Below are 25,384 nucleotides of genomic sequence, written 5' to 3' on the forward strand. Positions count from 1 at the left end.
AGGTGGAGAGATAGAGCTCATCACTTGATACAGCAAAGTAACATTGCAAAGATTCATTCTGGGGGGATAGAGGAATTTGTGGCCATTTTTTTGCAATCTACCAATATGTGGTTAGACACAATAGAATGCTCTCCTTCTATAGACAGACAATTCTTTGTAAAACTCAATATTTTGTTTCTATGGGTAAGCATTTGGGATTTGAATATAACTTTATTATAAATGACATTTGTTTGTAGATATAGGCATTCTAATAGAACTCTCCTGTTTTAATTTATTTGTGCAAGAAAAAAACTTAAGGAAAAGAAGTCGGATAAAAATTAGGTAAATATTTAGCCTTTTGGTTAGTTGAAAATGAGATGTTCAATAGTAAATTTTGACTGCATTAAAAAAAAAACATCTCTAGTGTAGTGTCCATGGGGTGGGGAGGTAAGAAGTTGAATGAAGTTACTGCTTTTCTGTCAAAATTAAGTTTTCATCACCTAAAGTATGAATAGGAAAAAAAAACTGTATAGCGTTACATGAAGAAATAAATAGATATGTTAACTATTTTAAATGAGGAGGAAAGAGCAATTGGACTTTCTACCATTTTGATGCAAATGTGAGTGCACAAGATGATTGTGGCATTCTGAATCATGATTTTGCTTCGCAGTTCTGTTCAAGCTGTTCTTTCACATTATAGCTACCAGGTGGTTATTATTCACTTTTTAAGACAGCAAATGTACATGGTGGACCAGTCCTAGACAAATAACCGTTTGCTGCCCCAGAGAGCTGACCGTTAAGAGACATGAGCAAGTATAATATAGAACAAACAAGGCAAGAATACTGACTGTCTCCTGTAGCTAAAACACTGAACAATGCAGGAAAACTTTTTTGGAAATTAGTGAACGAAGAGACAGGACTCTTGGAGAAAAGATATTCTAAGTGTTATTATTAACCCTTCCTCAATATCTAGGACTTCTAGAGTTACATAGAATTCTGAGGTGTCATGTTACCTAGGCCCAAAGTGCTGTATATCTATCTAGGAATGTCAAAGTAAGAAACATATGGTTTTAAAACCATATAAAAACATATGGTCTGGGACGCCTGGGTGGCTCAGTTGGTTAAGCAGCTGCCTTCGACTTGGGTCATGATCCCAGCATCCTATGATCGAGTCTCACATCGGGCTCCTTGCTTGGTAGGGAGCCTGCTTCTCCCTCTGCCTCTGCCTGCCAGTGCTCACTCTCTCTCTCTCTCTGACAAATAAATAAATAAAATCTTTAAAAAACAAAACAAAACATATGGTCTTAGGAATACTTATAGGAGGGAGTGGATCTGTTGATATTGTTAGAATCATGACAAAAACTACTTTACCTTTTATTTTTAGTAGATAAGTCATGATAGATGTCATATATATCTTACATATATGAGAGATGTATGAATCTCATATATATATTATATGTATGATATCTATTAAAAATCATACTTTGTAGCAAAATTTGGGGAGCATTTATAAATTCCTTTGGGGGTTATAAATTCTATCCAAAACTGAATTTTCTTAATGTAAAAGATTGTTAGAGGAACTACCTCAGAGTCTAAAATTTATCCTAAAAGGTATCCCAGTGATATTAAAGGATTCTTAAAAGGGTAAAAACTAATCAAATTTACATTCTAGAAATGTCACTGTAGTAACAATGAGATGGAAGTTAGTGGAATTAGAAGGATATGACTATCATCCAGTTAATAAGGGATGAGAGTCTGGAGACTGGCAAGAGAAATAGCAAAGGTGAGAGATTTCAAGAGATTTAGAAAGGGAGAATCTGTAGGTCTTAGTAATTAAGGAAGGGAGTCCGCCATTGAGAAGGAAGAAATCCAAGGTAATCAAATGTTAATGACCTCAATTGTGGTAGTGCCATTTGCTCATCAAGCATGGGAAAAGGACATGGCTTGAAATTTTGTGTTGAGGTGTCTGGGGTATACCGAAGCGAAAATGTTCAGGAGGTCTGGGATGTATAGATTTGGAAATCAACAAGACAACTCTAAACGAAGTGTCCAAGTGTTAGAGCATACACTCATTCAGTCCAGAGTTTCTTGTCAAATGTGTGTAGTGAGCTGCAGGTACTGAGCTAGGTTCTGGTAAGACAGTGGCCAACTAGTCCCCTCTCTTCCGAGAGCTTACAGTTGGCTGGGCAGTAAGAATAACAGGGTAGGGGCGCCTGGGTGGCTCAGTGGGTTAAAGCCTCTGCCTTTGGCTCAGGTCATGATCTCAGGGTCCTGGGATCGAGTCCCGCATCGGGCTCTCTGCTCAGCAGGGAGCCTGCTTCCTCCTCTCTCTCTGCCTGCCTCTCTGCCTACTTGTGATCTCCGTCTGTCAGATAAATACATACATATAAAAAAAAGAATAACAGGGTAGAGTTATTATTGGACATTGGTATCTATGACAAATGTGCTTGAATTGACTCGCTGGGTGAAAATGAACATCCCGTCACCTCTTTTGCCAAACTGATAATTTGGAGCCCCATAGGGTTTATTTAAAATCTATCATTATTTCCTTTCTTTGTGAATGGGTTTTTTTTTTTTTTTCCCAGTGAGTTAAATACTACATATTCATGATGCAAGTTACATGCAAGCAAAATAAAATAATTCACAAATATTATAGTGTGCCTAATGCATATCAGATACTGTGGTATTGCTGCTGAGGGAGATCTTGATCACTCTGCCCCAAAGAAAAACATGCTTACTTCTATCCATCTAGAATTTTGTACAGGTAGTATCTTTTTATCCCCCCTTCTTCTTCACTTTCAATTTATTTACTCCTTTTTTGTCTCTCCAGTTTCTTACTCTGGGATGCCTGCTTTGACCGCTTAACTTGAAATAAGTCTAAAATGGCAATTTGAGGGGCACCTAGGTGGCTCAGTGGGTTAAAGCCTCTGCCTTCGGCTCAGGTCATGATCTCAAGGTCCTGAGATCAAGCCCCGCATCGGGCTCTCTGCTCAGTGGGGAGCCTGCTTCTCCCCTGCCCTCTCTCTGCCTGCCTCTCTGCCTACTTATGACCCCTCTCTGTCAAATAAATAAATAAAATCTTTTAAAAAAGGCAATTTGATTGAAAATCAGTGTTTCCAGTCACAAAATTTGGATCTTAGCAATGATGATTTAGGCACATGTAAAGGTCATTTGCTATTCAAGATGAATCATCATACATTTTGCCCATTCTTTACTAATTCTCATTTCTCCTTTTTTGAAGATTTTATTTATTTATTTGACAGAGATCACAAGTAGGCAGAGAGAGACGGGGGGAAGCAGGCTCACCACTGAGCAGAGAGCCTGATGTGGGGCTCCATTGCAGGACCCTGAGATCCTGATCTGAGCCAAAAGGCAGAGGCTTAACCCACTGAGCCACCCAGGAGCCCCTTATTTCTCCTTCTTTGTATCAATTTTCAATTTATCTTCTGCATCTTAATCTTTGCAGTCATAAAATATTCACATAATTTTATGGGATTATTTAAAGCAAATTAAATGATCAATTATATTGGCTGAGATGTGCAGCTAGAAAGCTTAGCAGGTCTTATAAGTCGCTTGAGACATGCATTTCAGCTGATGATGTGATCAAGTTCCAGTAATTGACCTTTGCTGTTAGTAGCTTTACTCCAGTGATGATTGGCTTTCTAAATTTAACTCACTGTTGTCACATACCTTGTGACATCAAAAATAGACAGACTCAATAAATAATATTTATTAGTCTTCCTTATATGTACAGTCAATACCAGAGAACACTTAGCATTTGACTCCTTTAAAGTAGATCTGTGAGTTGATATCCTATTTTTTAAATTCAGGTTGTGTAGGGATCTAAGATCCTATGGCCAGAGAACCAAAAGAGTGTGAGTGTTAGTGCTCAGAAGCCTCATCATCTTCAACTTTTTAAGTCACAATCCCAGGTTCAGAGAATGAATCTGGTGTTTTCTCCTGATTATAGAGTGGCTCTTTCTAGAGTCTATGTGAAGGCCCCACAAGATTTTACCAAGCTATGTTTCATCTCCACACTGTTCTTTCCAACCCCTCTGCTGGAAAATTGTAAAAGACAAGATGGCCTATTAAGTCTAGAATTTCCCAATTATGTCTGTGTTCACAGCATATATGCCTGAATCATGGATCAAGCCAGAGTGGTGCCACTTTCTATCTTCCTGCAATGAACTCCACACTGAGCTCCATCACCACCTCCAATGCCTAGGTCCTTTCATAACCAGGGTGCATTTCTTAGTTATAAGTATAACCAGATCATCTTTATTTCAATACCTAGAATACGTAGATCATCTCTATTTCAAAGGACTTTGAAAACAATTAAAGCTTTTTCTTTAGGAAAAACATTGATCAGAAACCTAGATATTTTACATTGCATGTTCAGAGGAAGAGAAAAACCAAGGTCTTGTTAAGAGTTTTATGGCCTCATGCAGAAAGAGAATCCCTTGAAGGCAGAACTATGATTTACTCCATATTCTGGGGGATAGCACAGTGCCTGAGCTTCTGAAACATAGTTATCAGCTCCCTCCTCTGGATTCCTTTTAACAACATATTCCTACTGCCATGTAGTCATTAAATTAACAAATATTTGTTAAGTATCCAGAACATGCCAAGCACTGTTTTAGGTGGTGAGGATATAGTAGTGACTAAAACTGACAAAATTTGCCCTCATGGAGTTTATAATTTTATTTTATTCAGAAATATGCATTTATAGACTACATTTTAATGCTGTATTACATCATATAAATTTTACTCAACTGCGATTACTTAAAAGACAGGAACCTCACAAACGGTCACATTACTCTTCACAGCCTGGACATCAGATGTACGGTCAAAAGTAATTTGGACTCTGGGTATCAAGGTATCAACTCTTTGAGAGTAGGAGTTTAGCCTGTACACAGGAACTTGTAAGTTGTCAGGACTTAGTCCTTAGTTGCCAATTTTTTGGTGTGATGTAATCAGGTGTGTGACAACAAAGCATCTATCATTGAAGTAAAGTTTCTAATACTGATGGTTAAGTGCTAGAAAGTGATCCTCAGGTCACATGCTGATATGCATGTCTCATAGTCCCTAATGACAGAATGGTTGTCCATCAGCAAACATTCTCACCTCTAACATATCCCTATTCAGATCTCTATCAGATCCCTCCCTATTCAGCATAATGACTGGGACTGATGCTACTGTAGAAAAGTCTTATGTTTTCTTTCTTTATCTTTAAGATTATTCTGTTTAGGTCTAAAAATTTGATAAAACTTATTTATTGATTCTTGATTACTGTGATCATGGCCTATGCCTCCTCTATTCCCAGTGATTGACTTAAACTAAAGAAATGTCAGATTTGTTTTCTAACTCACACTAGAGCATTGGGCCCCCAGATGTGGTAGAAGTGATGATGGGGCAGATAGATCAGATTACAAAATGTGTCTAGGACCAGAGTCATAGGACAACATTAACCCACATTTGGGGTCAAAAGCCATTGGAAGAGAAGTATATATGTAAGAGGGAGATAGAGGTGACAGACCATGCTAAGATTTTGAAGTTGGTGATTCTATTGATCTGGGACAGGTACAAGGGCATTAGGTTTGCTGACAGGGACAGAAGGGTTCATCAAGTAGAAAAACAGCAAAGGTGTGGGAGTGGATAAGTCTATTGCTCCACTGCCACTGTTGAGTAGAAGGAGACGAGTTGACTTAAATAATTTAACCATGAAAATGAAAACACCAGAATTATGCTTTAAAAGTATTAGTGTTCTGGAGCACCCAGGTGGCTCAGTCCATTAAGCGTCCAGCTCTTGGTTTCGGCTCAGGTCATGATCGCACGGTTGTAGGATCAAACCCCACATGGAACCCTGAGAGTCTGCTTGAGATTCTCTCTCCCCCCCCCGTCCTCCCCCCCTCACTCATTTGTGCTCATGCACATGTACTCTTTTTCTCTCTCTAAAAAAAGAAAAAAAGTTTTGGGGCACTTCAGTGACTCAGTCAGTTAAGCATCGGACTCTTGGTTTCAGTTCAGGTCATGATCTCAGGGTTGTGAGATCGAGCCCCACATTGGGTTTTGGGCTCAGTGTGGAGTCTGCTTGAGATTTTCTCCCTCTCCCTTCCCTTATGCCCCTCCCCCCACTCATGTGCTCTCTCTCTGTTTATTTATTATTAAATAAATAAATAAATAAGTAGACTCTTCATAAAATGTATTAGTGTTGTTTCAGAGTGAAGACCTACTGTGCGCTGGTAAATTAACTGAAGTGTTTGTTAATTTCTATAGCACAAGTATTTGTTCCATTCCTGGTCAATTTCAAGCTACCAATGGTTTGAAACACACACACACACACACACAAATCCCTGAATATATATCTGTTGGTTCTCATGAATTGGTAGAAGCTCTTTCTAATACACCACTTGCCGGAGAGTGGTATTTTAGTTATGTAGTTAATTATTTTTGTATTGTTTTCAATTTATCTGGAGCTAGGACATCCTAGTAGGAGACTGTTGCAGGTATTCAAACATGAAAGCAGAGATGATGATCGATAAGCTAGTGCAATGTTATGGAAAGTGAGAAAGAATGAATCTAAAGCAAAATGATAACTTGGTTTCAAATTTTACAAATGTGCTGAATTCATGAAGGATTCAAGGGTGACCACTGGGTCAAGTTTAGGTACCGGGATTAATGGTGGTCCTATTTACTCAGAAAGGGAAAAGGCTTTCTAGGATTAATAATCAAATTCAATTTTGAGTATGCTGGGCTTTATGTATTTATAGATCTCCAATGGGATTTGTTCTAGTTTCAGAATTGATGATGGTTAGAGCAGGGTCTCCAGTAAAGTGAATGACAATAAAACTGGTAACGCAGCTGATGAATAGTCTCTGACTGAAGGACTGGGGGGGAAAGATAGGGAAACTATAGATCCTAATAGCTTTGTTGTTGGGCTGGAAGGGAGTTTAAAGAGTTCTTGAGTGATGTCCTTTATTACTCAGTAAAGTAGACTGACAGTGAGGCATATGTAATATAGGCGCTTTGAGAAGACAGATAAAAATTTAGGGATATCTATTAAAGAGCATGCAAAGGAGAGACACCTGAAAGAAAATTTCCCAGGGAGTATTACAGACCCAAATAAAAGTAGATTTGTAGTGGTTTTGACTCAGTGCTTTAAATAATTACATGCCTTCTTAGTAATCAGAGATTTATACTTTCTCTAATGCAAATTTTCTATTCAACTATCCCACACTAAGAACAAACTGCTGTATATTCCAATAGCAAATATTTTTATGGTGCTTTACCTCTAGGAGGTTGTATATTATTCACTCCTTTAATTTTAATGGTAATGCTAGAAGACAAGTAATGTTTTCTTCATACAGGATGAAGAAAACTGGTCATAGAGGATTAATAACTTGTCCAAGGTCATATGACACAGCAGAGATTACAACCAGTTCTAATGGGGCCAAAGCTGGTACTTTTAATCATGTCACCTGTATCTCAATGTAGATCAGAGAGCTTATTCATAAAAATCAGATATTTTATTTCATTGTATTTTATCATGCAGACTAAGTTAAGATTAAAATAAGAAAATTTAAAAACAAAAAAAAAGCTGGTTAAAGCAATAAGTGAGCACCTTTATTCAATCTTACTTATTGATATTTGAGGAAATACTTAATAGTTCAACACAAGATATAATCACAGATGGCATAACCTTTAGGAATGGAAGAAACATATTTTATGACATTCTGTGTAGAAGCTGTTTTATTCTCATCAAAAGTCGAGAAAATCTATAAACTCTCTTTGATCCCAGCCCAGAAACCATTTTCAGGCAATCATATACAACCATGGTATTTAGCAGAGTCTCTGTGGGTCAATAATGAAATAAATAAAATATTAGAGTTATATAACTATCATAATGAAGTCTCGGTATTTTAAAGATGGTGTATTTTGTAATTACATAGATTGAAATGTCTCTAAAATTGGCATGTCAGTTCTATTATAAGGATATGATCAGCCAAGTTAAGTAAAATGGCATGAGAAAAATTTGACAGTTTCCTAATAGCTTATGCATGTAAGTTTTACTAACACCTAGGAACAAAGAAATTTAAGTCTTGTATATTTTGTGGTTTCCATCTATACTAACATTAAAATCTATTACTTAGACAATTGAGTTACAACAATTTTATTAATTACAACTCACCATTTAAGAAAAGCTACCTTAAATATATTTTTTTCAAAGAAACAAGCCAACCAAACCGATATTTATAGCTAAAATTCTAGTTGCCAGAGGGAGCTCATCAATTTAGTGGCATTCCTCACAATTTTTTTTTTTTTTTCTAAATCTGGCTCATAAATCTCCCAAACTTTGTCAAGCTTGGCACTTTAGGGAAAATTTAAGCTATATCAATATTATATTAAGTTTCAGGGGCACCTGAGTGACTCAGTGGATTAAAGCCTCTGCATTTGGCTCAGGTCATAATCTCAAGGTCCTGGGGTCGAGCCCTGCATCTGGCTCTCTGCTCAGCGGGGAGCCTGCTCCCCCACCACCCCGCCCCTGCCTGCCTTTCTGCCTACTTGTGATCTCTCTGTAAAATAAATAAATAAAATGTTTAAAAAAAATTTCAAAGTTATATCTACCTTGGATTTAGTATGGAAACATCTACACAATAGAGATTTTGGTATTTCCATCTATTTTGCTGTGATACCACTGTTTGCTGCGAGTATATAAACTTTAGTCTTAACTCTGTTTAAAAGCATCAATCCAAAGAACATCATGCTTTTAAAAATGGCCTGTGGCATCCCAAGCTCATTTATATTGTATTAGCTACTAATTCAGTAATGTGCTCCTTTTTTGGTTGCTCTAATAACATGGACAATGAGTTTGAAAAACCTTATGGTGCTTATTTAAGAATGAGAATTAGGTATATTTTTTAAAAGTTTTCCTACTTCTGTTTTCTCAGTGCATATCAATTTAGTTCAACAAACGTTATTAAAGTTGTACCATATGCCAGACAGTGTGCTAAATGCTGGTGATATAAACCTAGATGAGAACTATTAAGAGTATTCCATGAGTTCACTATGTTGTAATAAAGACAGATTTAGAGTGAGGCAATCTATAAAAGTATACTCATCAAACACGCAATATTCATTAAACACCTATCATGTGCCAGATTCATAGACAGAGTGCAGCCTCACTGGCCTGAGTTGTGAAATATTTAACCTTGAGAAAGCTAGGTGAGTTTTCCTGAAGAAGGAGATATCTGAGCTAGGGGCTACTGTGATTAAGGAAGCAACATATACAAAGGTATAGAGATGTGGAAGAGCAAAAGTTGAAATATTCAAGTCGTGTGATATTGCTGAATTATGTAGTAGAAAAGAGAAAGTGGATCAAGGTGCACATGGGGAAGGGTTATAAAATCTTCCCTAATTATATTTGTAATCACTCTTTTCTGCCCTTCTACCTTTAAGTGTTCTCAATCACATTTCAAATCCATCCTGACTATTTCTATAGGGAGATAAAGATCTTTTAAAATCTGATACCAGCTACCTTTCCATCCTTAGTACTCATTCTTTCACTCCAGGCAAATTTAGTCTTTGCTGTTTTCTTTTAAAATATGTGGCATGTCCTCACCTTCCCTCTTGGTTCATGCTGTTCCGTATGCCCAAGAAGCTGCAAACTTTTGTCATGATGCTACCCTCCCTTAAAGCCAAACATCAAGAGGCACAATTACAGGAAATAGTCAAAGAACTCCCAACTGAATATTATCTCTTGTCTTCCTCGAAACCCTTAGTTTTTATAATTGAAGATTTTTTTCTCTTAAAAACTTTTCACAATCGTGAGCTTTAATACTGTGTTTGCTTCTCCATAAGTTTAAAAGTTCTTTTAGACCCAAAATGTGTCTTTTGGCCTTTTTATTTCTTGCTACCTATGTTAATTAGAAAAGCATAGGATAGAGTGAAAAAAAAAATCCTCAAAAGTAATAGTACTACTCAATAGGAAATTTATTTCATGGTTATGGAAAAGTCCTAGGCAAGAGCTGGGCAGCTGTCTTCTACACATCCAGGAAGCTAGGACGTCAGAGACTCAATTTTTAACCACGTCCGTTCCAAGGCTAACATTGACACTGACCCTCCAGTGAGCCAGAAGGGAGAACAGGCATTGGATGTAAGGAAGTTTTAATAGGTATGGCACACCTCACTTAGATTCCCCGTGCTATAGCTTAGTCACATGGCTGTATTTAACAGAAAAGGAGTCATACATTTGTACTCCAAATAATTTGGTTGTTCAACTACCAGTCTCTGCTATGTTGGGTTATGTGGCAACTTATATATGATAATACTAGCCAATATTTATAGAACATTTATTACATCAGATAGTTTATATTTATAGAACATTTATTATGCCAGACAGTTCTTCCTAAGTGACTTACATATGTTAATTTATTTGCAGAAGCTTTGTAAATGTAGGCGCTTTCGTATCTCTTAGAGTTGAAGAGACTTGAACAGGTTGTTTTAAGAAAAACTTTCCTGAGGTCACATAGCTAGAATGTGTCAAAACAGGGTTTGATCTGGGTCCATATTGACATCCTACAGTTAGAAACCACTATGTGTACTGTCTCCAGAAAAGTAAACTCAATAGATACTAGTTGAAGTAATACAATGGAAGTCTTTTAAGTAACTAAACAGCTCTGAGATTGAAGGTTGAAACCTTAGTTCACATTTTACTTTTCACATATACAGAAGAGGAAAATGGTTTATTTGAGCTACCCTCAAGAAACATTTTAGGGATATACCTGAAAAATGTAAAACAAAACAAAACAAAACAAATCAAAACAACACTTTAGGGACACCTAGGTGGCTCACTTGATTGAGTACTGACTCTTGCTTTTGGTTCAGGTCATGATCTCGGAGTCACGGGATGGAGGACCATTCAAGGCTCTGCCCTCAGTGGGGAGTCTGCTGCCAATTCACTCTCTCTCTCCCTTTTCCTCTGGCCCTTCCCCTGCTTGTGCATTTTCTCTCAAATAAATAAATCAATCTTTAAAAAAACAACTTAAAAAAAAGACATTAGGGAATGGTTTATAGATATTGAGTCTTATCATTAACATGTATGGAAGTATTGGGCAATAGGCAATTTTTTGTATTTCATTATTTCATATAATTCTTAATAGAGAAAAGTCTACAATAAGTATAAAGGCAGTTTACCTACTGTTCATTTAAAACACTGCCTGGGGGTGACTGGTGTGCCAGACATCTTGGAGACGCTGTATTGATAGCTGAGCCTCTGAGTCAATCAATGGACTTGTGCCTTGAAACCAATTCAAAAAGCATTTTTACCAATCCATTGAAGGATACCCAAGGTAAATTGTAATGGAAAGGCCTTTAGTGAGTGGGGTCATCCATTCTTGTAATTTCTTTTTACTTTTTAATACACAGGTAACCAATGTGTCTTCGCATGTCATCACTTTTTTAGTTTGTATCAAATTTATGCTCTATTCTGTGTGATCCCCTCTACCAAGAAAAGCATGTATTGATTTCACTTTGAGTGGCCAACTGCAAACTTAGAGTCTCTTGGCTCAATCAACAAAACCCAAAGCATTTTGCAAAGCATTAACATGGAATGATTTTATGGGATGTTTCTTAAGTCTTTCCTTTATTACTTGAGGGAAGTATATTTATTGCTTCATAAGCATAACTTAAATATTAGGATTGGGTTTACATATGGATATTTTTATTAACACGGAGATAAAGTTGTGACTGCCATCTTTTGAGTTCGTAACAATTATATCAGCTTCTTTTGGTAACATTACATCAATTTTCATCTGGGTACTAGTCATTTCTCCATCCTTAATTGAGGCAGGTCAGTTACCTTTTGGGGTCAGCCTCTTCTCATGCCTGAAGAGAGGATTGCATTGTTTGGTTTGGAGATAGGCTAAGGAAGTTCATAAGATTTAGACTAGGTCTACTGATAAAGGTTGGCAAAGTGTTTTCTGCTTTTCTGGATTGAAGCTGAAGGGGTAAAAAAGCTGGACTTAAAATGGCCACATCATGGTGTGCCTGGGTGGCTCAGTGGGTTAAAGCCTCTGCCTTCGGCTCAGGTCATGATCCCAGGGTCCTGGGATCGAGTCCCGCATTGGGCTCTCTGATAAGTGGGGAGCCTGCTTCCCCTCTCCCCTCTCTGCCTGCCTCTCTGCCTACTTGTGATAGCTGTCAAATAAATAAATAAAATCTAAAAAAAAAAAAAAAAAGGCCACATCTCTTTCATTCATCCATTAACTTAATCACTTAACAAATAGTCAACATCCACCACGTGCCTAATACAGGAACGTGGGATACAGGAATGAACAAAATAGACAAAAATTCTGAACAATCAGATGTTAACAGTCAGCCTGAGAATGGAAATAACATAGATAAAGGAGAGCTGAGAAATTAGAAGATTAGGGTTTTGTTGACATCAAGCCAGCCTGAAGTTTCCACTGAAATTAAAATTTCTGTTTTATGGACAATGCATTTCCTTCTTAAAGTATGGGTTGAATCTGTTACTTGTATTCAAAAGTATCCCAGGGTGTGTGGTGGCTCTGTGGGTTAAAGCCTCTGCCTTTGGCTCAGGTCATGATCTCAGGGTCCTGGGATCCAGTCCTGCATTGGGCTCTCTGCTCGGTGGTGAGCCTGCTTCTTCCTCTCTCCCTCTCTGCCTGCCTCTCTGCCTACTTGTGATCTCTGTCTGTTAAATAAATAAATAAATAAAATCTTAAAAAAAAAAAAAAAGGCATCCCAATATTCAGACTTAAACTCTTTTACACTATAAAAATAAGTTGAGTATTTAATACGAGCTGGAAAATTGGTCCTGTTATTGTAAATTCTTCAGTTTTTTGGTTTTTTTTGGTGTTTTTTTTGTTTGTTTGTTTTTTGCTTTGTTTTGTCTTTGCTACGACTGCCTTGCATTTTAGTCCATTTTGAAACCTGGGGGAAAAAATAGGGACCACAATATAATCTCTTTTTTATGGTTGAGAAAATTGAGTATCAGGTACTAGAAAATACAAATGTCATTTTGTGTTCCTAGTGCCTGGGGCTTGGGATATAAATCAGGAAAGAGTATAGGCATGGGTAGACATATTGCTAATCTAAAGTGACTACATCTATTTTATATTGATCAAAGGTATAACTTATCATTTACAATCAACATAATATTCTTGTCTTAATTATTACATATAATATGTACTCTGACAGATTTTAAGTGTTTTAATATTTTTCCCCACACTAGTCCTATGATTTAAGCAAAAAGTATCATGCCCTGGCAAAATACTTTAAAACTAAATATACAATTCTGTAGATTATATTTTACTAATTCTGCTTATAATGCCCCCCGATTACTCTGCATCAAAGCTATTTGTTTTCAGGTGTGATACTATATTTGCTTCCAATATGGGAAACAAGAATATCTAACTAACAGATTCAAATATTTCTTTCTTTTTTTTTCTTTTTTTTGGATCATGCAATCAATATATACTATTACATAAAATACAGAAAAGTTTAAATAAAAATCATTCCTAGTGATGCAATCAACTGATATTCTAGTGCATTTACTTCTGGGAAGTATTTAAATAAATAGATAAATGTTTATTGAATATTGTTAGGGAATTCTTACTGGCAGTATTAAATGTTTATTTGAATCACCTATTCCTGTGTTTTGAGCACTTGCCTTCTTGATTAAATATCTTAAGAAAATAAGATTTTAATGGCTCCCCATCATTGTTATAGACATAACATAATTTATTCAAAGTTCCCCTAGTATGCAAATTTAGATTGTTTCTAATTCTCTCTCTTTCTTTCTTTCTTTCTTCTTTTTGTTTGTTTATTTTTTGAGAGCAAGAGTGAGAGAGAGAGAGATAATCTTTTTTTTTTAGATTTTATTTATTTGACAGGGGGAGTGGGAGAAGGAGAAGAAGGCTTCCCACAGAGCAAGGAGCCTGATCCCAGGACTCTGAGATCATGACTTGAGCCGAAGGCAGAGGCTTAACGACTGAGACACCCAGGCCCCCGAGAGAGATAATCTTAAGCAGGCTCTACACCCAGCATGGATGCTGATATCATACCTGCACTGAAACCAAAAGTCAGATGCTTAAGTGACTGAACCACTCAGGAGCCCCAATTTTCGTCATTTTAAACAACACTATAATGTTCTTTCTTATACTATGTTATTTATGGCATCTCTATTTAATAATAAAAATTTCTAGAAACTTATTTATAAAACAAAGAAGAAAGACAAACCTCAGACTTTTAAACACAGAAAATAAACTAGTGGCTGCCGGAGGAGAGGTGGATGGGGAGAGGGAAATAAGTGATGGGGAAGTATACTTGCAGTTATAAACAGAGTAATGTATAGGATTGTTCAATCCTTATATTGTACACCTGAAACTAACATATTGTTGTATGTTAATTATACTTGAATAGGAAAAAAAAATCTAACCTGACCAAACCATGAAAATGTATTCCCAATCTGTCTTACCTTGCTATATTTTCCCCAAAAGCACTTACTGTTTTTTAATATAGCAAACAATGCAATTATTTGTCAATGATAAAACATGAAGACTATTTAATCTTAATTTCATTTCTAAGCTTATTACTGAAGACGAGTAATGGTCTTTTTTAAGTACTGTTCTCTCTCTCTCTTTTTTTTTTCCCCAGAGACATGCTTTTTTTTTGTTTTTGTTTTTTTCCATTTTATTTGTATTCTCCATATAGTTAACCTTTTGTCTTCCATATTCAGTGCTAACCTATTTTTTTGTTTTCAATTTATGAGGTTGTTGGCATAAAAAGATTTATGTTTGTATTGGGACAAACTTTTCATTATTTTTTTTGTGATTTGTTGCTATAACTCTTTGTTCAAAAAACTCCATGCCCATCCTTAAATTACTTTCATCTAGGGTCCCTGGGTGGCTCAGTCAGTTAAGCACCTGCTTCGGCTCAGTTCATGACTCCAGGGTTCTGGGAACCCTGAATCAGGCTCCCTGCTCAAAGGGGAGCCTGGTTCTCCTTCTCCCACTCTGCCTGCTTGTGTTCTCTTTCTTTCTGTGTCAAATAAATAAATAAAATATTAAAAAATCACTTTCAACAAATCTTTTAGTATATATATCACTTTCTAAGTTGTTTGTTAATCTAGAACTAATTTTTAATTATAGCGTAAGGCAAAACTTGTGATTTTTGTTGTTTATATTTAAATATTTTCCTCTAAATTATTTGTTGCTTAATTTATATTTTCCTCACTGATTTTGATGAATTCCATATTGTGTAATTATTTAGATAGTAAAACTTTTCTCTGCCATTTATTATGGGTTTTTTGGAACTATTAGCAAATTTTTCCTCTACTATTATATTGTATTAATACTTACAGATACGTCTTAATGTCTAGTACAATACCTATATCACTTTTTAAAAAAGTATTTTCTGTCTATTCTTGACTATTTATGTTTACAGGTAAAACTTTAGGATCATGTTTTAAAAGTTCCATAAGTATTCCCTTTATACTTTGGGGTTTTTTTTAGTACTGTATATTAATTAAGAAAAATTTTCATACCTTTCCTGAAACACGTGTACCTCCATTTAGTTTATCTTCTGTTATATATCTATATACATGTTTAGATGGATGGATGTATATATTTAGGTGTCTTTGTTAATAGTCAACATATTTTTCTTTCCTATTAGTCAGTATAGGGTACAGGAAGAATATAAACCTTTAGGTATTTCAATTATTGGGAATTTTTTATTGATATACCACATTTCATTTTTTAAAAAATCTTTTAAAATTCCAGGATAGTTAACATAGAGTGTTGCATACGTTTACAACATAACATAGGTGTACAACATAGGTGTATAACAGAATGATGCAACAATTTCATACAACACTCAGTACTCATCACCACGAATTGCCTCCTTAAACCCCATCACCTATTTCACATTTCCCCCCACCCACCTCTCAAACCATAAGTTCTCAATAGTTAAGTCGGTTTTTAAATTTGTCTCATTTTTTCTTCGTATGTTTTGTTTTTTAAATTCTGCATTTGGGTGAAATCATATGGTATTTGTCTTTCTTTGACTAACTTATTAGACTTAACATTATGTTGTTGCAAGTGGCAAGACTTCATTCTTTTTATGGCTGGATAATATTCATATATATGATATTCATATGTATAATATTTATATATATACCACCTATTTATCTTTTTTTTAAATGTTCTATTAGCCAACATATACTACATTATTAGTTTTTGATGTAGTGTTCAATGATTCATTAGTTGCATGTAACACCCCAGATGGGGTAACTGGGTGGTGGGTATTAAGCAGGGGATGTATGGTGATAAGCACTATGTGTTATACACCACTTCCTTATCTATTCATCAATTGATGGGACACTTGAGCTGCTTCCATGCCTTATCTATTGTTGATAATGATACTATAAACATAGGGATGCATGTATCACTTTGAATTAGTGTTCTTGTATTCTTTGGATAAATGCCCAATACTGATGGGGTGCACGGGTGGTCAGTTGGTTAAGTATCCAACTCTTGATTTAAGCTCAGGTCATGATCTCAGGGTCCTGGGTTCAAGGCCTGCAATGGGCTCTCCACTCAGTTGTTTCCTTGTTCTTCTGCCCCTCTCCTCACTTGTTTTCTCTCTCTCTCTCAAATAAATAAATAAATAAATACATATAAAAAGGTAGTGCAATTGCTGGATCTTAGGGTAGTTCTAATTTTAACTTTTTGAGGAAACTCCATACTGTTTTCCAGAGTGGGGACACCACTTTTCATTCCCACGTGGGGCTCCATCTCATTACCCTGAGCCAAAATGAAGAGTCACTCATCATCAGGGAACTGCAAATGAAAACTATAATGAGATGAGTGGTGTTGAGCGTCTTGTCATGGGTCCATTGGCCATCTACATGTCTCCTTTGGAGAAGTGTCTATTCATCTAGCCAGTTTTAACTACACTATTTGTTTTTGGGGTGTTGAATTGTATAATTTTTAAAAATATATTTGGATACTCATTCTTTATCAGATGTGTCCTCTGCAAATATTTTCTCCCATTCTGTAGGTTGCCTTTTAGATTTATTTGTTATTTCCTTCACTGTGCTGAAGCTTTCTATTTTGGTGTAATCCCAAGTATAAAATTTATTTCCCTTGCCTTAGGAGACATATCTAGAAAAAGTGTCAATATGGCCAATATCAGAGAAATTGCTTCCTATGCTCTCTTCTAAGATTTTTATGACTTAAGGTCCCACATTTGATATTAAATCAATTTTGAATTTTTTTGTTGTTTATGGTGGAAGAAAGTGGTCTTTATTCTTTTGTATGTAGCTGTCCAGTTTTCCCAACACCATTTGTTGAAGAGAATGTCTTTTTCCCATTGGACACTGTTTCCTGCTTTGTCAAAGATTAATTGGACATATAATTTTAAGTTTATTTCTGGGTTTTATGTTCTATTCTACTTATCTATGTGTCTATATTTGTGTCAGTACTCTACTGTTTTGATTACTACAGCTTTGTAATATAATTTGAAGTATAGTATTATCAGCCTTCCAGCTTTACTTTTCTTTTTCAAGATTGCTTTGGCTATTTGGGGTCTTTTTTAGTTCCAGTATTTAGGATTGTTTGTTCTAGTTTTGTGAAAAATGCTATTGACAAATTGATAGGGATTACATTAAACGTATAGATTGCTTTGGGTATTATAGACATTTTAACAATATTTGTTCTTCCAATCCGTGAGCATGGAATGCCTTTCCATTTCTATCTGTCATCTTGAATTTCTTTCACCAGTATTTTATAGTTTTCAGAGTATAGGTCTTTCACCTCTTTGTCTAGGTTTGTTCCTAGGTATCCTATTATTTTTGGTGCAATTGTAAATGGGATTATTTTCTTAATTTCTCTTTCTGCAGCTACATTATTAGTGTACAGAAATGGAACAGATTTTTGCACATTGATTTTATATCCTCCAACTTTACTGAATTCATTTATCAGTTCTAGTGGGTTTTTTTATTTGTTTGTTTGTTTTTGGTAGAGTCTGTCAGGTTTTCTATATATAGTACCATGTAATCTGCAAATTGAAAGTTTTATTTCTTTTTTGCCAATTTGAATATCTTTTATTTATCTTTGTTGTCTATTTGCTGTGGCTAGGACTTCCAGTACTATGTTGAATAAAAGTGGTAAGAGTGAAAATCCTTGTCCTGTTCCTGACCTTGATTTCTTAAGGGGAAAGCCCTCGGTTTTTCCCCATGGAGTATTATGTTCGCTCTGTGTTTTTCATACACACTCTTAATTATATTGCAATATGTTCTCTCTAAACTTACTTTGTTGAAGGTTTTATCATGAATGGATGTTGTACATTGTCAAATACTTTTCCTGTGTCTATTGAGATGATTGTATGTTCTTCGTACTTTCTCTTATTGATGTGATATATCATGCTGATTATTTGAAAATACTGAACCACGCTTCCATCCAGGAATAAGTCCTACCTGACTCTAGTGAATGGTTCTTCTTAGCAGATTGTTGGATTCTGCTTGCTAGTATTTTGTTGAGAATTTTTGCATCTATGTTCATCAGCAATATTGGCCTGTAGCTCTCTCCTTTTTTGTGGGGTCTTTATCTGGCTTTATTATCAGGGTGATACTTGCCTCAGAATAAATTTGGACATTTTCCTTCCTCTTCTATTTTTGAAGTAGTTGGAGTAGATAGTATTAACTCTTCAAATGTTTGCTAAAATTCACCTGTGAGGTCATCTGGTCATGAACTTCTGTTTTCTGGGAGTCTTTTGATTACTGATTCAATATCCTTGCTGGTAATCAGTCTTTCAATTTTTTTTATTTCTTCCTGATTCAGTTTTGGTAGGTTTTATGTTTCTAGGAATTTATCCATTTCTTCTGGATTTTCTAATTTGTTGGCATATAGTTTTTCATAACAGTCATTACATTTGTATTTCTGTGGTGTTTGTTGTTATTTCTCCTTTTTAGTTGCCGATTTTGCTTGAGTCTTTCCTCTCTCTCTCTGAGTGTGCCTAGAGGTTTATCAAAATTGTTGACCTTTTCAAAGATCCAGCTTCTGGTTTCATTGATCAGTTCTATTTCTATTTGAGTTATCTGTATTCTTTTTTTTTAATAGATGTATGTATTTATTTATTTATTTTAATTTTTTATTTTTTATAAACATATATTTTTATCCCCAGGGGTACAGGTCTGTGAATCACCAGGTTTACACACTTCACAGCACTCACCAAAGCATATACCCTCCCCAATGTCCATAATCCCACCCCCTTCTCCCAAACCCCCTCCCCCCAGCAACCCTCAGTTTGTTTTGTGAGCTTAAGAGTCACTTTTTATTCTAATCTTAATTATTTCCTTCATTCTGCTGGGTTTGGGTTTTGTTTGTTCTTTCTCTAGCTCCTTTAAGTGTAAGGTTAGAATGTTTACTTGAGATTGTTCTTGCTTCTTGAGTAGGTTTGCATTGCTATACATTTTCCTCTTAGAACTGCTTTTGCTACATTAGAAAGTTTGGGGACTGTTGTGTTTTCATTTTCAATTTTTTAAAAAAAATATTTTATTTATTTATTTGACAGAGAGAAATCACAAGTAGACCGAGAGGCAGGCAGAGAGAGAGAGAGAGGGAAGCAGGCTCCCTGCTGAGCAGAGAGCCCGATGCGGGACTCGATCCCAGGACCCTGAGATCATGACCTGAGCCGAAGACAGCGGCTTAACCCACTGAGCCACCCAGGCACCCCTCATTTTCAATGTTTATATGTACTTCTTGATTTCTTTAATTTCTTGGTTGACCCATTCATTGTTTAGTAGCATGTTACTTAAGCTCCATGTATTACTTGGTCTCTCTAGATTTTTTCTTATGGTTGATTTCTAATTTCATAGTGTTGTGGTCATAAAAGATGCATGGTATGATTCTGATGTTTTTTAATTTGTTGAGACTTGTTTTGTGACCTCATATGTGATCTATATTCCATGTGCACTTGATACAAATGTGTATTCTGCTGTTTTAGGATTGAATTTTCTGAATATGTTTGTTAAATCTGTCTGGTTCAGTGTGTTATTCAAAGCCACTATTTTCTTGTTTGTTCTCTGGATGACTTATTTAAGTGGTGCTTTAGTATTATTGTATTATCAATTGGTCCCTTATTTTAATAACTGTTTTATGTAATTAGGTGCTCCCATGCTGGACGAATATATAATTGTCATATCTTTTTGTTATATTTATTTTATTTTATTTTATTTATTTATTTAAAAAATTTTTTTTTTAAATAGGCTCCATGCTCAGTGTGGAACCCGACATGGGGCTTGAACTCATGACTCTGAGATCAAGATCTGGGCTGGGTCAAGTGGCAGATGCTTAATCAACTGAGCCACCCAGGTCTCCCAACAATTGTTATATCTTTTTGTTGGATTCTTCCCTGTAAGTTTATATAGTGTTCTTTGTCTTGTTACAGTGCTTGTTTTGAAAGTCTATTTTATCTGATAAAAGTATTGATACCTAGTTTTCTTTCTACTGCCATTTATATGATGAACACTTTTGCATCTCTTTACTCCCCCCACCCCCAATCCTTCACTTTAAATCTGCATGTGTCTTTAGGTCTGAAATGTAGGCAGACTCTAGCTGAGTCTTCTCCCCACCCTGAACTCTGTCACCCTGTGTCTTTTGATTGGAACATTTAGTTCATTTACATTCAAAGAAGCATTGATATATATGTATTTGTTATCATTTTGTTACTTGTTTTGTCATTGTTTTTATAGTTTTTCTCTGATCCTTTCTTCCCTGTCTCTCTTTCACAATCTGTTGGTTTTACTTAGTTACATACTTGGACTCTTTACTTTTTGTTTTTTGCATGTCTATCACTGTTTTTTGATTTGTGGTTACCATTTGGTTTATATATATAACATCTTCTGCAATCACAGTCTATACTAAACTGTTGGTAGCTTGTTTTTGAACTCGTTCCTTATCCTCTTCCCTTTGTACTTCAGATATTTGGTATCATCTTTCACATTATTTTATTTTGTGATTCCTAGTATTCTTATTTTTTACTTATGGTTTTTGTTTTCCACTCAGAGTCCCCCTTCCCATTTCTTTTAGGGCTAGTTTAGAGTTCATGAATTCTTTTAACTTTGTCTGGGAAACTCTGTTGGTCTTTCTATTCTGAATGATTGCCTTGTTGAAGCATTTCCCTTTCAGCACTTTGAATTATGTCATGCTACTTTCTTCTTGCCTGTAAAGTTTCTGCTGAAAAATCAGCTGTTGGTCTTATGGGGTTTGCTTTGTATGTAATTGTCTTCCTTTCTTTTTCAACCTTTAAAATTATCAGGGTTTTTTTGCCACATTAATTATTATGTGTCTTAGTATGGACCTCTTTGGGTTGAATTTGTTGGGGGATCTCCATCCCTTCTGAATCTGGATATCTCTTTCTCTCTCCAGATTCCATAAGTTTTCAACTATTATTCTTCAAATATATTTTGTGCCCCCTTTTCTCTTCTCCTTCTGCGATACCTATAATGCAAATGCTTGATGAAGTCACTGAATTCTTTAAGTGTATCCTCAATATGCAGTATTTATGTCTCATCTGTTCAGTTTGATTACTTCCCCTCACTCTCTCCTGCAGGTCACTGGTACATTTCTCTGCTTCCTATAGCCTACTATTTATTCCATCTATTATATTTTTAGTTTCATTTATTAAATTCTTTATCTCTGATTTTTTAATCTCTTTGTCAACAGTCTCACTTTTATCCTTCACCCTTTCCTGAAGTCCAGTGAATATCTTTATGATCATTACTTTAAATTCTGTATCAGCCATAGTATTTATTTCTTTTTCTCTTTTCTCTTTTTCTTTTTCTTTCTCTTTCTTTTTCTCTTTTTCTCTTAGACCCCCTGCTATGATTTTGTTTGGTTTTCTCATCTGGGACACATTTCTCTGTTTCCTATTTCTTTATTTACCTCTCTGTCTGTTTCTGTGTGCCAGGAAAGCTAGCTACTTCCTCTGCTTTTGAAAATAGTGACTTTATGAAGAAGAAGTCCTGTAGTGCCCTGCAATGCAGTGTCCCCTCTTCAGCAGAACCTGGCACTTCAGGGGAGTTCCTATGTGTGTTGCTTGCATCCTGCTATTGTGTCTGAATCACTTTTCCTTTTGTTTTGGATATCTGCACTGACCCTTTGCCTGTTGTGAGCTGTGCTTGTTCTCTGTAATGTTAGTAAGATCTATGCAGGCTAGCTCTGAGAAGGTGTGACTGTTGAGGGATTTGGGGGGTGGGCAGAATTTGCACTGAACCACTAGTCCTAGTCCTAGGCCTAACTGCTGAACTACAGTGGCTGGAACGTATATCTTGTGGAGGCTGTGGCTTGGTGGCGTGCAGCCTTAACAAAAATAGAGCTGAGCCCCAACAGGCTTGGAGTAGGTGAGTCCTCAGAAGAACTCGTGGGAACGGTGCACTCCTAGCAGGTTAGGTGGCAAGTGTCTATGCAGCACTACCTCACACAGGTGACTCTGTTCATGCTGAGGACCAAGGGAGGAAAATGGTGCCAGCTGGTTTCTTTGTTCCCAGAGAAATCCCCCCCAAACACTCCAAAATCAATATAAACAGATATCATTTTTTTCCTTGTGCGAGCTTTTCTATGTTGGCTCTCCTCAGGATCTTGCCTCTTTAAGAGCGGGAACCTGGCTATCACTTGTCCTCTGGGCTTGCACTGTCCTGAGTGAGCTGACTTAAAGCTCCAGGCTCCAAGTCCCACTGATTATAAAAACTCACAGAATTCAGGCTCTCTGGTTTTCAAGGCCAGATGTTAGGGAGCTTTATTTTCCCTGTGTGAGCTCCCTGGTGCTTCCCCTCTTTGTAAAGCAACTCTTGACCACAGTTTCTGCCTTTTCTAACCTCTCCAATGTGGCTTCTTCACATTTAATTGTAGAGTTCTACCAGTCTTCAGATTGTTCTCTGGTTTATTAGCTTGGATTTGAGTGATATCTAGTTGTAAATGTGGGATGAAGTGAGCTTAGGGTCTTTCTACTCTGTCATCTTCCCCCAATTATTAGGAATTTTATACTGAAAATTAATTGCTTAGAACAGGATCAGAAAGGGTGGAGGAGTGAGAAACAGTGGCCACCTGATTTCAAGAACTTCATGCCTGCAAACCAGAGATCAGGAAAATGCACTACTTTGTCCACAACTGCCTTTTTCTTATAAAGTTTTGGCCACTAGATGCAGAGTATGGCCACTAAAACATCAGTACTTACGTTACTGATGTTGCTTCCATTCAGAAAGAACACCTGGAAGACGGTTTCTGCTTAATTTGTCTTCTAATCTGACAAAAATGCAGTTGAATAGCGAAATATATATTTTGCATCCAAAACCTTAGCTTCATGTAGTCTAGCAAATGTAGTTTTTAGGTTTTTGTAGTTTTTAGTTTTTAGGTTTTGTAGTTTTTAGGTTGTGAGTCTCTGCAGAACTGGAAGCAAATTAATATGTAAGATCAACCATAATGATCTTTCCATTACTTCTTTGACAAATTACTGCTGATGCATAGTGAATCTTTGAATATTTCTTATATGGAGTCTATTTTAATTCACGTTTTTTATGCAACAATAGTTACAAAAACAGTATAAATAATCTATAATTATAAACAGTATTTGCACACGAATCTGGCAAATTAAATTAATTTATAATTTAGAGTATACGTTTTTAATTTAGATTAATAAACCATGGTAAATTATAACATTAAAAATGTCAGTATGAGGGGTGCCTGGGTGGCTCAGTGGGTTAAAGCCTCTGCCTTTGGCTCGGGTCATGATCCTAGGGTCCTGGGATCAAACCCTGTGTCAGGCTATCTGCTCAGCGGGGAGCTTGCTTCCCTCTCTCTTGCTGCCTGCCTCTCTGCCTACTTGTGATCTCTTTCTTTCAAATAAATAAGTAAAAATCTTAAAAAAAATTGTCAAAATGAAGTCAAAATGGGATGATCCATGCATATTTGATAGAAATTATTCTTTTCTAAATTTTTTCCTTCCTCTTAACCTTAAACAAGTAATTCATATTCTTGATTGTATAGTATATAATGGAACTTTTGTTTTTTCATTTGTTGTGCTCCTATCTGATTTATTGTACTGTGAAGCTTGAAAGACATCAATAATGGATTTGATAACATTTTCCCTACATATTGACTTTTGATAATACAGAAACCAAAATATCTTCTATTGTCAAAATGATAAATATTGTAAATGTGACCAGATTAAATAAACTTTGCTTTAGAAAATGATATGAATTAGCTTATAGGCAATTTACTCAAGTATACATTAAAATTTTTAAGTTAATGTTTTAATTTATTTTTAAGAGTTCTAACATATTTTTGAGAATGCTTTTGTTTTCTAAACTAACATATAAAAGTTAGAAAATATATTATGATAGAGCAGAGCTTACATCACCTTCATATTTCTGCATTTTAAAAATTAGTATTATAAAAGAAGCATTCTGTCCTGATTTTTATTTTTGACCATTCTTTATAGTAGTTGATGTTGTGATGGGAGAAAGAATTTAACCAACTGAGCCACCCAGGCGTCCCATGGGAGAAAGAATTTAGAAACCTATGTTACCAGTGGTTTACCTGTTTTCCTGTTATATCCCTACTTTCAGTTCACACAAGTCAACAAAAAAAGCAATGATGGCACCAACTATCAACTAAAAAGAAATTCCTTTTATGAAAATGTCTCTCTCTAATCTTATTATGCCATTTTATTTTTTAATACATATATGAGTAATGTCAGTAATATTTGGATACTGTTCAGTGTTCTTTATAATTTCAGTATAACTCAGTGCAACATACTTATTATACAGTAATATTTGATGAGGCTTGATGATTTACTATTTCTAATTTTACCATTAGATAAAAAAGTATGCCAGTGGAAGACTTGGTTCTGATTTATTAATGATGTGCTTCAAAAGTATTATCTCTATAATATATGATGTCTGGGTATTTTTATGTATAGTTGTGTGTGTGAATCTACAATTATATCCTTTACCCCAGGCATTGCCTTTATTTATTACCATGCCTGGTTTCTTATGCCTAACCAGCTGTTGTCTGTTCTGTTTATTTTTGTCTTTTCTGAGTCAAACTTCCTAGCAACTTCAAGTGATAATACCACAAAAACAGGGTGTTCAGGGTTCAAGAGTAAACTAAACTGAAAGTTTATAAATCAAATCCTCACCCAAATGCAATCCTCACAGTGGTTGTGTTTTTCCTTTATTCTCTTTTGTTTTTGCCTTTTGAATTTGAAGAGGACGGTACACATGTTGATTTGTGACTATGAATGTTAGAACTTTCTGTGGATATAGTAGCTGAGGTTCACTCAGTGGTATTATGTTTGTAATAGAGAGAAAACTGAACTGGGAGTC

Source organism: Mustela lutreola, chromosome 1 (genome assembly GCF_030435805.1).
Source record: "Mustela lutreola isolate mMusLut2 chromosome 1, mMusLut2.pri, whole genome shotgun sequence".
Classification (NCBI taxonomy): domain Eukaryota; kingdom Metazoa; phylum Chordata; class Mammalia; order Carnivora; family Mustelidae; genus Mustela; species Mustela lutreola.